Source organism: Bombina bombina, chromosome 8, assembly GCF_027579735.1.
Source record: "Bombina bombina isolate aBomBom1 chromosome 8, aBomBom1.pri, whole genome shotgun sequence".
Classification (NCBI taxonomy): Eukaryota; Metazoa; Chordata; class Amphibia; order Anura; family Bombinatoridae; genus Bombina; species Bombina bombina.
Genome location: NC_069506.1, coordinates 99,579,532 through 99,593,729, shown reverse-complemented (window position 1 = coordinate 99,593,729; position 14,198 = coordinate 99,579,532). Strand labels below are relative to the sequence as shown.

General features: G+C 35.4%; 1 protein-coding gene across 6 annotated transcripts in view; it reads right to left on the bottom strand.

The window, feature by feature from the left end:
• LOC128638491 (probable pleckstrin homology domain-containing family N member 1) overlaps positions 1-14,198 on the bottom strand; it is a 324,001-nt gene that overhangs the window by 147,438 nt on the left and 162,365 nt on the right. The window lies entirely within an intron of this gene.

Sequence of the window (14,198 nt, the reverse complement as noted above, 5' to 3'; positions counted from 1 at the left end):
TTTTCAAGTTTAGAGGAACTTATAAAATCAGAAACCAGACATTGGTGGGACCTTGACACACTTAAGAAATATAGGGATAAAAAACTGATACCAAGAGGCCTAAGAATTTTTTAAAACTGTTCTTTTAAAAATGATGAGAAATTGTTGGAAAAATGGTTCTCTATCTTAGAAGAATGCTCTTTTAAATTAATAGACCTCCTAATCACACACAGACAACATTTGTTAGACACCATAGCTGTAGAAATTGAACAAATACAAAACAAACTAAATAATTTTAAGGAACATGAAGACTATCATAGATTGAATAGTGCTACTATTAAAGCTATAGACAGTTATCAAAAGGAAATTATTGAAAGGAAAAACTGCAAAATAGCTAGGGATGAGGATGATTATACCAATGGGAAGATTTACACTTATAATAAAAAACCTTCTAATGTCAATAAAGATTAAAAAAAAAAAAAAAAAAGTCTAATGAAACCAAGGATAATTATGAGACTAGGTGGGTAACTATACCTTCTAAAAATAATAAGAAATATTACCAAAATGACAATAGAACTACACATTCAATAGTAAAAGATGGGGCTCAAAATAGAACAAACAATCTTCCTAACTGGAAACAAAATAGGAACACTTACAAACAACACCAATACAATACAGCAAATCATAACAATTGGAGATGGAGGGATAATACACCCCAACAACATCCCAATTGGAGCAATCATAGAGATTCACATTTGGCTAGAACACATCATAATCACTATTATGAAAATAGGAATCAAGGGAGAGTTCAACAGAATTCATATAAACAACCTAATAATAATTATACGAATAAAGGCATACATAATCAAATGGAAAATTATAATTCAGAAATCCCTACACATAACAGATATGACCCTCTAGCGGAACATGAACAGAACCATTCTGCACAGGTTCAACGTCAAGAGCATATTAGCTATAGAGAAGAAAGGCCTTCCACATCAGGCAACATAAATGCTAATAATAATTTTTTAGGGGAGAGACCCCTTGCCCCCCTATGCAACAGAAACAGACCCCCTCCACAATCCAACAGCAAAAAAGACTATACTCAAACAAGGGAGAAGAGGTAGAGGAAAAACCTTCAAAAAATGATGAAGTTAGAGTCTTGGGAAGAGGACTCTCTTATTGTCCACCCAATGAACCAAACTTCTTCAATCTGTTTGTAGATTTAAATGCTTTCACTAGGAAACTTAACCTTCAGAGATATTTTGCATGCAAGCAATTAAAGCAAAACAAGTTGGAAGGTTCGCCTATTCTGTTAGATACTATGGATCCAAAAAGACCTGATTATTTAGTGTATACCCAAGTAGATGATATATCAAATGAGCTATTTAAAAAAATAATACATACTCCTTTTGCTTCACCATCTTCTTTCAATCCCCTTAAGGATGCTTGCTCCTATGTTGAGTTATATCAACTGCTGGTTATGGAGGACCTGAAAAAGGTAGTCTCAAACAGAAAGAATAGCCAGAAGAAATTATGGCCCAATGAGCAAAAAGCCCTTCAAACCCTTATGGATGATAGAGAACTGGTTATCTGCCAAGCGGATAAGGGAGGGGGGATTGTCTTAAAAAATTACAATGACTATATATAAGAAGCCAAACGAATTCTGTTAGATCATGAGTATTACAGAAAACTAACTACAGACCCCACTATTACTTACAGTAAATTACTTAACAATATCATTTTAAAAGGTTTTCACAAAGGAATTTTAAACAAGAGAAAGCATATTTGATCCCTGACCATCCGAGTGTACCATTCTACTATCACTTGCCCAAGATCCATAAGGATCGGCTTAAGCCCCCTGTTCGCCCCATTATAGTCGGTATCAATAGTTTAACAGATCGGCTGTCAGAATACGTAGACTTTTACCTACAAAAGTATGTGGTTAAACTCCTGTCTTATATACGTGATACTACCAATCTTTTGAACAAACTTTCAAATTACAATAGACAAGATGAATATCTATGGCTATCTTGTGACGTAGGGGAATTGTATTCCAACATAGATCATAAATTAGGCCTGGAGGCAATTAATACATATTTGGAAAGTGACATCTATTTACCTGATTCTCAGCAAAATTTCATATTGGATCTCATATCATTCATACTATCACATAATTATTTAACATTTTTGGATGAATTTTATTTACAGATAAAAGGAATGGCCATGGGCATCAGATTCGCCCCCAGTTTTGCCAATTTGTTCATGGGACAATTTGAAGATAAGTACATTTACAACTTAAACTGGAGGGAGAATCTGGTGTTCTATGGCCGTTATATAGATGACCTGATATTCATCTGGAAAGGGTCATATTTATCAGCCCAGGAGTTTGTAAATAATTTGAACTCCAATGATATGGGCCTCACCTTTACATCTAACATTCAAAAAGAAAAAATTGAATTTCTTGATGTCTATTTAGAATGGAATTCAGATGGGGAGCTCCTATCCTCCACTTATTTTAAAAGTGTTGACAGTAACAATTTCTTGCATTTTGAAAGTAACCACTTAAATTGCTGGAAAATTAATATACCTTATAGCCAATTTAGACGTATTTGAAGGAACTGCGGCAATATGGAGCTTTATGAATCACAATCGACTATCTTAATAAATAGATTTAAGGAAAAAGGCTATCCTAGGAATCTAATCATGGATGGTTATACAAAAGCAAGAAATATAGATAGGAGCTCCATTCTAAAACAAGTCCCAAAAAATAAAAACAGAACATCTGACCAATTGAATACAGTATCCAGTCCATCTTTTATCACCCAATACAATTCTAGCCATCATATCATAAGAGACACTTTAAAAAAGCACTGGCCAATCATACTAAAAGATCCCTACCTTAAAGGAAACCTTGAATCTAGCCCTAGAATGACTATTAGGCGTGCTCCTACCTTAAAACAAAAATTAGCACCGAGTAAAATTGTTGTCTCTAAAAGAAACACACACCACACATTACCTTTGAGGACGACAGGTTATACCAGGAAACCAGGAGCTTTCAGATGTAATAAAAAGAGGTGCCTAATGTGCAAATCTATTAACCATGGTAGCAATAGTATAACTAGTCATACCACAGGTGAGACTTTTGAGATTAAAACCCACATAAATTGTGGCACAGAATATGTTATATACGTCCTCACATGCGAATGTGGATTGTAATACTTAGGACGTACCTGTAGAAAGATAAGAACTAGGTAGAGTGAACACAATAGGAATCTGAAGAATGGCTCCTTAAAACACAGTGTATTCAGACATAGTGTTCATCAACATAAGAAACGCAACACATTTGTCATCACACCTCTAGAGAGCATATAATGCTCTTATAGAGGTAATAGATACAGTAGTCTTCGTCAGAGGGAGACGTACTGGATTTATAAATTCCAGTCACTTTTTCCCCTAGGACTTAATGAAGTTATAGACCTAGCAGTCTTTTGAGATCACTTATTTTACTAATCTTATTCTATATTTCAAATTTGGGGTCTGGCTTTTATTATGACCACATTTGTTCTGGTTAAACCCATTTGCACAACAATATTAGGCCCTTATGAGTTTAGCACATATATTTTATCTTTGAGGACATTGACACTTACACTCATCAGAGCTTTTACACAATCCTTACTTATATCCACTATCTGTTGTTTGACTATAGAGTATACTACTTTACTTGTTCTCACATTAGTTTAGTTTGTTCACATTACCACTAGCTATACTAGTGGCTCTTATCTTATCACATATCCACTATCTGATGTTTGACTATAGAGTATGTTACTATACTTGTTCTCACACTAGTTTAGTTTGTTCATATTACCACTTGATACCTATTATTCACTACTGAGGGGGGCCCATTTTCTAGTCACCCTGTGTATTACACAGCATTAAGTATATCTTTAGGCATATAACTATAGGTCATATTTACTCTTTTTATATACACAGCCTTCGAGCGACACAAATGTATTATTACCACTATACTCTTTAGGCACCTCTCAGTATTATCTTATTGTCTTTATTATTATTTGTTCTAAATTAATACCACATTATTACAGCACAATATGGTTAATATTGTAATGTTATATCTGCTGAGTGCTGGTGGAGAGTTATAAAAAATAGCCCTCCTACCCCCACCTCACAAAATTATAAAGTATGCCATTCACTATATAGCCAAACAAAAACTATGTCCAAATTCCTATTCCTTATGCTACTTGCCCTTGCAAATGATGTAGAGTCTAACCCTGGTCCCCCAGTAAATTCCATTCCTAGCCTTCCAGCTAAAAAAGGCCTCTCCTTTGTGCACTGTAATATACGCAGCTTATTTCCAAAAATCGATGCACTGCAAGCTTGGTGTTTACAATACAAGCCAAAAATCATTGTTATCTCTGAATCATGGCTAACTGCAAAAATACCTGACTCTGCCATTGCAATACATGGGAATTCATGCCATAGAATTGACAGAGCAAAGAGAGGAGGCGGCATTGTAATTTATGTTGACAACTCCACAAAGTTCACCCCCATACAAAAATCTAGCTCTCCTGCCACCTTTGATTTCCTTTCTGGCAAAATTGAGATCCCGTGCACTAAATCAATCATTGTTGCAGGAATCTACCGCCCACCAAGCTCCCCTGTGCATTCCATTTCGGACATAGCACAGCTCCTTAGTGAATCCATAGCTCAAAACCCAAAAAGTGAAATTTTGGTTTTTGGAGATTTTAACATCGATTGGCTGAATCCAAAAAATAACAGTTGTCGCTCGCTGTTTAAATCTTTACAGCTAACGCAATTAATCTCCTCCCCAACTAGCATAAACATCAAAAGCCATAATCATACCCTGTTCGAATGGATTCTCTCCACTTCTCCCGACCGAATCCAGGAGGCAGGTGTTCTCCCTAACAATTTCAGTGACCACTGCTTAGTGTACTGTGTGCGCAAAATAAAGGCTACTAAATCCTCTCCCAAGGTTAAAATCACCAGGTCCTTCAAAAAATGTAATCTTCAATCATTTCTAAATGACATCAAGAACCTCCCCTGGCACAGATTAAACCTAATCCCAGATCTAGATTCTGCAGTTGAATTCTTTCAGTCTGAACTCCTACAAGTTTGTACCAATTTCGGGATTCATTGTGGTCAAAGTTCAAGCATACTGGCTCTATGAATGATCACTGTGTATATAGACAATGGCGAAATATATGTACTTAACAAATAAAATTGGCTAAGGCGCAATATTTCTGTGAAAATCTGAACAATAATATATGTAACCCTAGAAAGTTTTGGAAACTCATAAATAACCTACAAAATCCACCAATCCACTCCCAACCCTCCACTGTCAATGTGGATAACCAAAACCTGCAACTCCCCTTAGAAGTAGCAAATGCCTTTAACAATTATTTTGTAGGATGCTCCACCACCCTGATTGACAAACTAATAAATGGCACACATCCTGAAGCTACAAATGTGGATCAGGCCCCACTAAAACAGCAAAGACCCAATATAGAAAAGTTCAATTTTAGACCTGTACCCTTCAATGTCATTAAGAAACACCTCGATAATCTAAAAATGAAAAACCAGTCAGGACCTGATCAAATCCCAGCAATGCTGTTGAAGCTCAGTGCGCCGGCAATTGCTAAGCCTGTCGCAACCCTAATTAACGAATCCTTGGTGTCTGGATACATACCCAAACTCTGGAAAACTGCAAGAGTAGTGCCTATTCATAAAAGTGGGGAGTTAACCTTGGTTTCTAACTATCGTCCTATATCATTGCTCCCTGTATTGTCAAAAATCTTAGAAAAATGCGTCCATACGCAATTATGCGAGTATTATCAACTTTCTAACTATCTGACCCCTGATCAATCAGGTTTTAGACCGAATCACTCCACTACAACTGCCCTCCAAAAAGTTTGCAACGACATCCAAACTGGCATGGAACAAGGAGACCTAACTGGAGCTATTTTCCTTGATTTTGCAAAGGCTTTTGACACAGTGGACCATGACCTACTACTTCTCAAACTAAAAAACTCTGGTATTGCTGATCGCCTGTTAACCTGGTTTAAATCACATGTATCGGATCGATCACAATATGTCTCTGTCTCTAACAGTGACTCCCTCCCTCTCCCAGTCACGTGTGGTGTTCCCCAAGGTTCCATTCTCGGCCCCCTACTATTCACATTATTTATAAATGATTTGCCTAATGTCTGCAAATCCTCAACTGTACACATGTACGCAGACGACACGGTAATCTATGCAAACAAATCTGATCTGATCTGCCGCAGCTTGAAGCAGTGCTCCAAGACCAGAGGTAGAAAAGTGGATCTCGAAAAACAAACTCTTCCTAAACACTGACAAAACGGTCACAACGATCTTTGGAACGGGACCTAAAATACAAAAATTACAAAATTCCCATCTTCGCATCAAAACAAAATCCAATTGCACGCTGACCGCAGTCCACTCTTTTAAATACTTAGGTATGTTGTTAGACCCCAATCTATCTTTTGGACTCCACATAGAAAAACTTGCCTCTAAACTTTATCCAAAACTAGGTGCCCTGTACAGAAACAAATCTTGCCTCAGTCCTACAGTAAAGGAAAAGATTGTACAGCAAATGCTGATGCCTATCTAGGATTATGGGGACATAGTATATGCACCTGCTCCGCAAACTTACCTTAATAAACTAAATACGTTATATAACTTGTTCTGCCACTTTGTGCTACAATGTAACTACAGGACCCACCATTGTGACATGCTAAAAGAACTAAACTGGCTGTCGCTGGAATCCAAACGCACCCTCCATCTTTCCTGCCTTGTCTTTAAGAGCCTTTCTGGGAAGCTCCCACCCTACCTGAGCAGAATGCTCTCCCCTGCTATTCCCACCTCCTATAACCTCCGATCCAATAACAGCACATTATTTAGCTTGCCTTAATACAAAAAGAAAGCAGCTCGATCCTCCTTTTCCTACAGAGCGCCACAATTATGGAATGACCTCCCTCAAACTTTAAAAACTTCCCCAAGCCTAAGAGATCCCTCTATACATATCTCAAAACAGAATGCTCCTGTCATGGTTGATAAAATATTTCGTACCTGCTCTATGTTAAATGTTTGCATATATTGTGTATTATTATTATTGTTTTTGTATTTTATTGTACCCTATTGTATCAATGCAATGTTTTGTGATCCCAGGACATACTTGAAAACGAGAGAAATCTCAATGTATCCTTCCTGGTAAAATATTTTATAAATAAATAAAATAAAAATAAATATCTGAGATCATTGTGATCACAACTCTGGATATTTATCAATAAGGCAAATTATTTTTAGTTAAGCCCACATTGTTAATATGGTCATCTATAACCAAGCCTGCCATACAATAGGTTCAATACCCTCTGTTAAACCAATCAACAAATCAACATTTGCCCCTTATCAGCATCATGTTTTGATGCTCTTTATTTGATTGGCCTGCCGAAGGGTTTGTCTACAGGGACTAGCTAGGACTGGCCCAATATCGGCAGATTGTATGGTTGCTCTTCACTTATACAGTTTTTGGACACTATTATCTAGAAAGGGATATCTAATTGTATATCATGAGTTACAATAATAATATTTTTATTATCTTGCATCCAGATCACTCACGGTCGCCACAATATGTAATAATCACTGTGGTAGCTGACAGAAGGAACTTAGGCATTCAAGTTATATTTTTATTTATATCTCCTATTTATAATTAAGCTTATTTGTAAACACAGACAACACTACATACATGTCCCCAAAGGCACATTATATAGATGAACATGTTTGTGAGTGGCGTTTACACACAACAACCTAATCAAGCCCACATACATTGATTGGTTAAACAGAGGGTGAGTATTCAGCAACAGGTTAGGATTGGCTGAATATCGGCCAAAAGTCTAGAGCTTTCATCGTATTGCATATATTCCAGTTTTTCATTTATAATATGCAAATTATCATTTTTCTAACCGGCATGTTGACTAATTTAGAGATACATCACTTAGATAAACATTATGGTGCGTGGCGAATTTTGCTTACAATAACTGAATCTAGCAAACATTTGCTGATTGGCTGAACAGAAAATGTGTGTTGTTCCAACAACAGGTCAGGATTGGCTAAATATCGGTCAAATACCTAGTGCACCCATTGTATTACACACAATGTTTAGTTTCCCATTCACAATATGCAAACAATTGCTTCACACACCATCTTGTTCACTTAAAAGTTACATATCTTAAACATTTGGAAACACTTTCAGAGGAAAGATGACTGTGAATTTTATGAGGGTACCCATAATCAACTACCGATTAGATATGGAAAAGGAATTTTGTATATGAAGGAGGTGTGTATTATTGATAATAACAATAATAAACACTCATTTGTACCATATACGAATGATTTATAGATTTATTATACACTCTAGGTTATTTGTATCAACAGACCAGTTGTATTATACATGAATTGTTTTTAGAAACCATGGACGTTTAGAGATACAGTGTGTTATATGTACTTAGCAATGCATAATGAGAATGTAGAAATAAGAATTAATCCTTACAGTTTTTTATGTTGAATAATCATATATATTGTTAATACTAATAAGCATTGTTCTTTTATATATATATATCCCTATGCTGTTGGTTATATTGCACTGATGTATACTAATTAATAATGTATGCATTTAGAAACGCCCATTAGGGGTGTGGCACAGTTTACTATTGGATCAAGCTTAGTTTAAATGGATTGTCAGTTAGAAGGTACATTATGCCTGATGAAACAACCCATGCTGGGTTGAGAAACGCGTTGCATTATTTTACCATTGTTTGCTACTGTTTTTAAATATTCCCATATTTGTTTTACGCAAGCTTTGGCTTATTACCTTCCATAGCAGTTTTTTACACTGCTTTTGACTATCCATCAGCAACTACTGTGACAGGATCACCCTGCATCATTTATCTGCACCTGGAGAGGTTTAGCTGGTACACCTGAAGATACCAGCCAGCACCTACCAGTACATAAGTGTACTTGGACCAAATGTGAGTACCCATTTGGCTATTGTATATGTTTATATTTATTTAGATATATTGATGTACACATGAGGCGCCCCTCTTGTTCCTTATTCTTTATACAGTTCTGGATTAATCTGTAAAGGAGGAGAGCAGCCAATCTATTTTACCTTCGTGAGAATACTTTGTCATACTGCAAAGGGTTAGCTGGCACACCTTAGTTTCCAGTCTGCATCTACTAGTGCATAGGTGTACTTGGGCCGAATGTGAGTACCCACTTGGCTTCTCATCATTATTCTACTGATTGGCATACTGATATGCACATGAGGTGCCCCTCTTGTTTTTCTATCTTTTACACGTTAGCTACTTAAATTATATATTACCTGTCACCTATTTTCTTGGCTTGTGCTTTTCTTAACTATGTGCCTGCTATCACAACTTCTAGAATTCCTTCTATTCGTTCATACACACTCTGAGATAACTACCAGTCTTGTCTACCACTCCACTGCTAGTAAAGCTTTTGACAAACATTATTTTAGATGTGATTTTAGGGCCCATCTTGATACCTGGTTATAGTTGATGCACTATTTTCCTTTCAGAGTTTCGTATTTTGGCTTATCAACAAACCCAACGCAGTTCCCTGTTCATGGATGAAGAAGAAAGATCCATAAAATGTCTGATTTTAGGATTTGAACATTTTCAGTTCTATTGAGTGCCCAGGATATTAATCAGTGCCCATAGTTTGCCAAATTGGAAGAAAATTAAAAAACAGAAAGACAAAAAAACAGTAATACACTGTTTTATGTGCACTTTACAAAATAAATCTTTTGCTGTGGCAAATACAAAATATTAGATTGTTGTATTCTTTTATTGTCAATGTTTCAAATTAAACTTTACCACTTATCAAATTTACCCGTTTCTCTTAATATATTTTGTTGAAACTACGAGTGGGCACGTATTTTGGGCACTATATGTATAACATTGTTGCACATTATTTGCTAACACTGCTTCTACATAATGCCTAATGATTAATATAGAGCATGAAATTTTAAACAACTTTCCATTATACTTCTATTATCTAAATTGCTTTGTTTCCTTGATATCCTTTGTTGAATAGCACACCTAAGTAGGCTCAGGAACAGCAATGCATTACTGGGAACTAGTTTCTGATTGGTGGCTGCACATATATGCCGCGTCATTGGCTCACCTGATGTGTTCAGCTAGCTCCCAGCAATCCATTGCTGTTCCTTCAACAAACAATACCAAGAGAATAAAGCAAATTTGTAAATATAAGTAAATTGGAAAGTTATTTAAAATGGAATGTAATAAAAAAATTGGTTTCATGCTCCTTTATGACAGGTGAACACTTCTAAGTCTACATCAGTATGCTATTATATAAAACAAAACTAAATTTCAACAAAGGTTAACAAGAGAAAGAGGTAAATGTTATAATGAAAATCAACTTGAAAGTTATTTTTTACATTTGTATATTCAACCTAACAAGTTTAATTTTAATTGTTACTTTCTTATCCTTTTAAACAAAAGTGTGAATTAATGCATCTTTATGTGGATTTTATGTCTTGGTATTCAGTATTTCCTAGAGTGCATGAACAGTTTAGTTCATTTTGTACTTTCTTTCTAAGGCACTCATATTTGTTCTGTACAAGAAAAGTACATTAAAAAAACTATACACATTAATATTAAATGTGCACTAAGTAGTTTACAGTTAAAAGCTATGATTTATATCCTCCATTTTATGAAAGAATAAGACATTTCAAATTGCCAATTTTTTGTGCATATATTTTTAAATGTTAATATATATATAAATATATATATATATATATATATATATATATATCCTACACAAAAATGTCTTCTTCTGAAAATGCCTAAAGGACCATTGTTCCCATTGTCTGGCCCCTTGTATCATGTGATAATCAACAGTCAATCACAGTATACACTGTGAACTTATAGGAGCTTGTTCCTCAGAAAGTGTGTGTATAAAAAGAAATTTGAAAATGGAAGTAAACTGGAAGGCTCTTAAAACTGCTTGCTCTATTTGAATCATGAACGTTTAATTTTGAATTTGCTGTCCCTTTAAGTCAATTCTGCCCTCCAAGTTCCAACCCCTTACACTACCCATAGTGTACCAATATCTCTGGGTTGGCAGCAGTTTTGCTTCTAAGAGTTAGTCTGTATGTAAGCACATTACACCAGTTTGAAATATTTTCCATTGTATATTCTTTTTTGACAATTTCTTAGCAAATTGTCCAAATTAGCTCTATCTGAAGTGTATTATGCAGTTAGCTTGATTACAGTGCCACACAGAGGCGATAAGCTGTACTGCTTTACAATAAACCCAGCAAATAATGTTATATAATTCTGCACATAAAGCAGAATTATATAACATTATTTGCTAGGTTTACTGTCCCTAAAGAGGCAGTTTAGTCAAAATAAACTTTCATGATTCAGATCGGAAATGCAATTTTAAGTTACTTTCCAATTCAAATTTGCTTTGTTCTCTTGGTATTCTTTGTTGAAAGCTAAACCTGTGTTAGCTCAAATGCTAATTTCTAAGCACTTGAAGGCCACCCCTTATTTCAATGCACATGGCAGCTTTTCACAGCTAGAGGGTGTTAGTTCATGTGTGCCATACAGATAACATTGTGACCACGCCCATGGAGCTACAAATGAGCTACAAATGAGAGGGCACTGATTGGCTAAATGCAAGTCTGTCAAAAGAACTGACATAAGGGGCAGTCTGCAAAGGCGTAGATACAAGGTAATCACAGAGGTAAAAGGTGTATTAATATAACCATGTTAGTTATGCAAAAGAGGGGAATGGTTAATAAAGGAATTATCTATCTTTTCAAACAATAATAATTCTAGAGTAGACTGTCCCTTTAACTAAAAACGTGCATAAAAAATGTTTTTTAGTTTCTATTGTATAAACATGCATGAATGGGTTTCTTATTAAACACTAGAATTTGAATGAGAAAAAAACCCAATATGATTTTCAATAAAACAGATGTTTGTATAGGGATCATACGACTGTAGAAATTATTTATAAAAGTGGACCAAATCATTAATATTGCTAATAAACAAGAATAAACTATGTTTTAGATGTCCAACAAAGGATTTCACACAATCAATTAATGAAGCATATAAGAAGAAAATAATACTATAAATACAGATATGATGTCAGATTCACAGTTACAACTGAATTGACAGTATACTAGTAGTTTGTTGATCCAAGGAGAAATCTGATTACTACTTGGAGTAAAGAAGGATTTTTATCCCCTTGACAGGTTTTTCACCACTAGAGGGCAATAGTTCATGTGTGTCATATAGCTAACATGGAGCTCACACACGTTAAGTTACCTAGGAGTAAGCACTGATTGGCTAAAATGCCAAGTCTGTCAAAAGAACTGAAATAAGGGGCAGTTTGCAGAGGCTTAGATACAAGATAATCACAGAGTTAAAAAGTGTATTATAATCCAGCTTTGTTATAGGGCACATACACAGGCACAATTATGTTTGCTCTGATTGGAAGTTTAATTATCTCTGGTTCTACAAAACAGAGGGTAAGTTGTTATCCATTTTTTTAATTAGGTAAATTTAAGTAACGGAGACAAAGACAGGGAGCTCAGTAATTCGCACTGTTCCCCCTCCATAGAAAAACTCAGTGATATCCAGTGGTGCATATAATAACCATTTCACATGAAGATCACTTGGGTCCCAGGTGGAAATGTAACCTTTTCAGAACAAAGTTTCTGTTTTAAATGAGGGGTCCCTTGTTCCTTTAGGTAATTCAGGGGCCAGATCAAGTCCCACACACTTTTCAGCTAAAACAACCTGTTGGATAGTCATGCAGTGATTGCTATTTATATGCCAATCATCTACATCTTAGGGGGCGCAGGACTCTTTAAATGAAAAGACAATATATGTTCTTTCAAAACAAGAATCGCATGCCTCTCTAAGTGGTATGGGGAAGTGGGGAGCAACATATGGAATCTCTAATGCATTAAAATTCAGCCCCAAAAGATGTTAAAAACAATGTTGGTTTGTCTGTGTGCTCATTCATGACAACAGTAAATAAAAACTGCTGTGGGGATTCTACAAATGAGGAGAGATCAAATAAATGTGTGCTGATTAATAGGGACAACATTTGTGTCATCCTCTGCACAGAGTAGTTAAAGAAGTAAAGGACACTGACATCCTCTGCACACAATTTTCTAGTTTTTTCTTCAATGGTATTATGTAACAAGTATGACACCTTTAACCCCTTAAGGACAAGGCCATTTTTCAATTTCCTTCTCTTAAAGGGATACTAACCCCACATTTTTTCTTTCATGATTCAGATAGAGCATGCAATTTTAAGCAAATTTCTAATTTACTCCTATTATCAATTTTTCTTTGTTCTCCTGTTATCTTGATTTGAAAAAGCAGTAATAAAAGATTAGGAACCGGACCATTTTTAGTTCAGCACCTTGGTAGAGCTTGCTGATTGGTTTGCTACATTTAGCCACAAATTAGCAAGTGCTTCCCAGGTGCTGAACAAAAAATGGTCCGGCTCTAAAGCTTACAGTACTGCTTTTTCAAATCAAGATAGCATGAGAACAAAGAAAATTTGATAATAGGAGTAAATTAGAAAGGTGCTTAAAATCTCATGCTCTATCTGAATCATGAAAGAAAAAAATTGGCTTTAGTATCGGGCTATTTTTACATTTCTGAAGTGTTTGTGTTTAGCTGTAATTTTCCTCTTACTCATTTACTGTACCCACACATATTATATACTGTTTTTCTCGTCATTAAATGGACTTTCTAAAGATACCATTATTTTCATCATATCTTATAATTTATTATAAGAAAATATATCAAATATAATGAAAAAATGTAAAAAAACACACTTTTTCTAACTTTAACTCCCAAATTCTGTTGCACATCTACAGCCACCAAAAAACTCCCATGCTAAACAGTTTCTACATGTTGTCCTGAGTTTAGAAATACCCAATGTTTACATGTTCTTTGCTTTTTTTTTTTTTGCAAGTTATAGGGCAATAAGTACAAGTAGAACTTTGCTATTTCCAAACCATTTTTTTTTTTCAAAATTAGCGATAGTTACATTGTAACACTGATATCTGTCAGGTATCCCTGAATAACCCA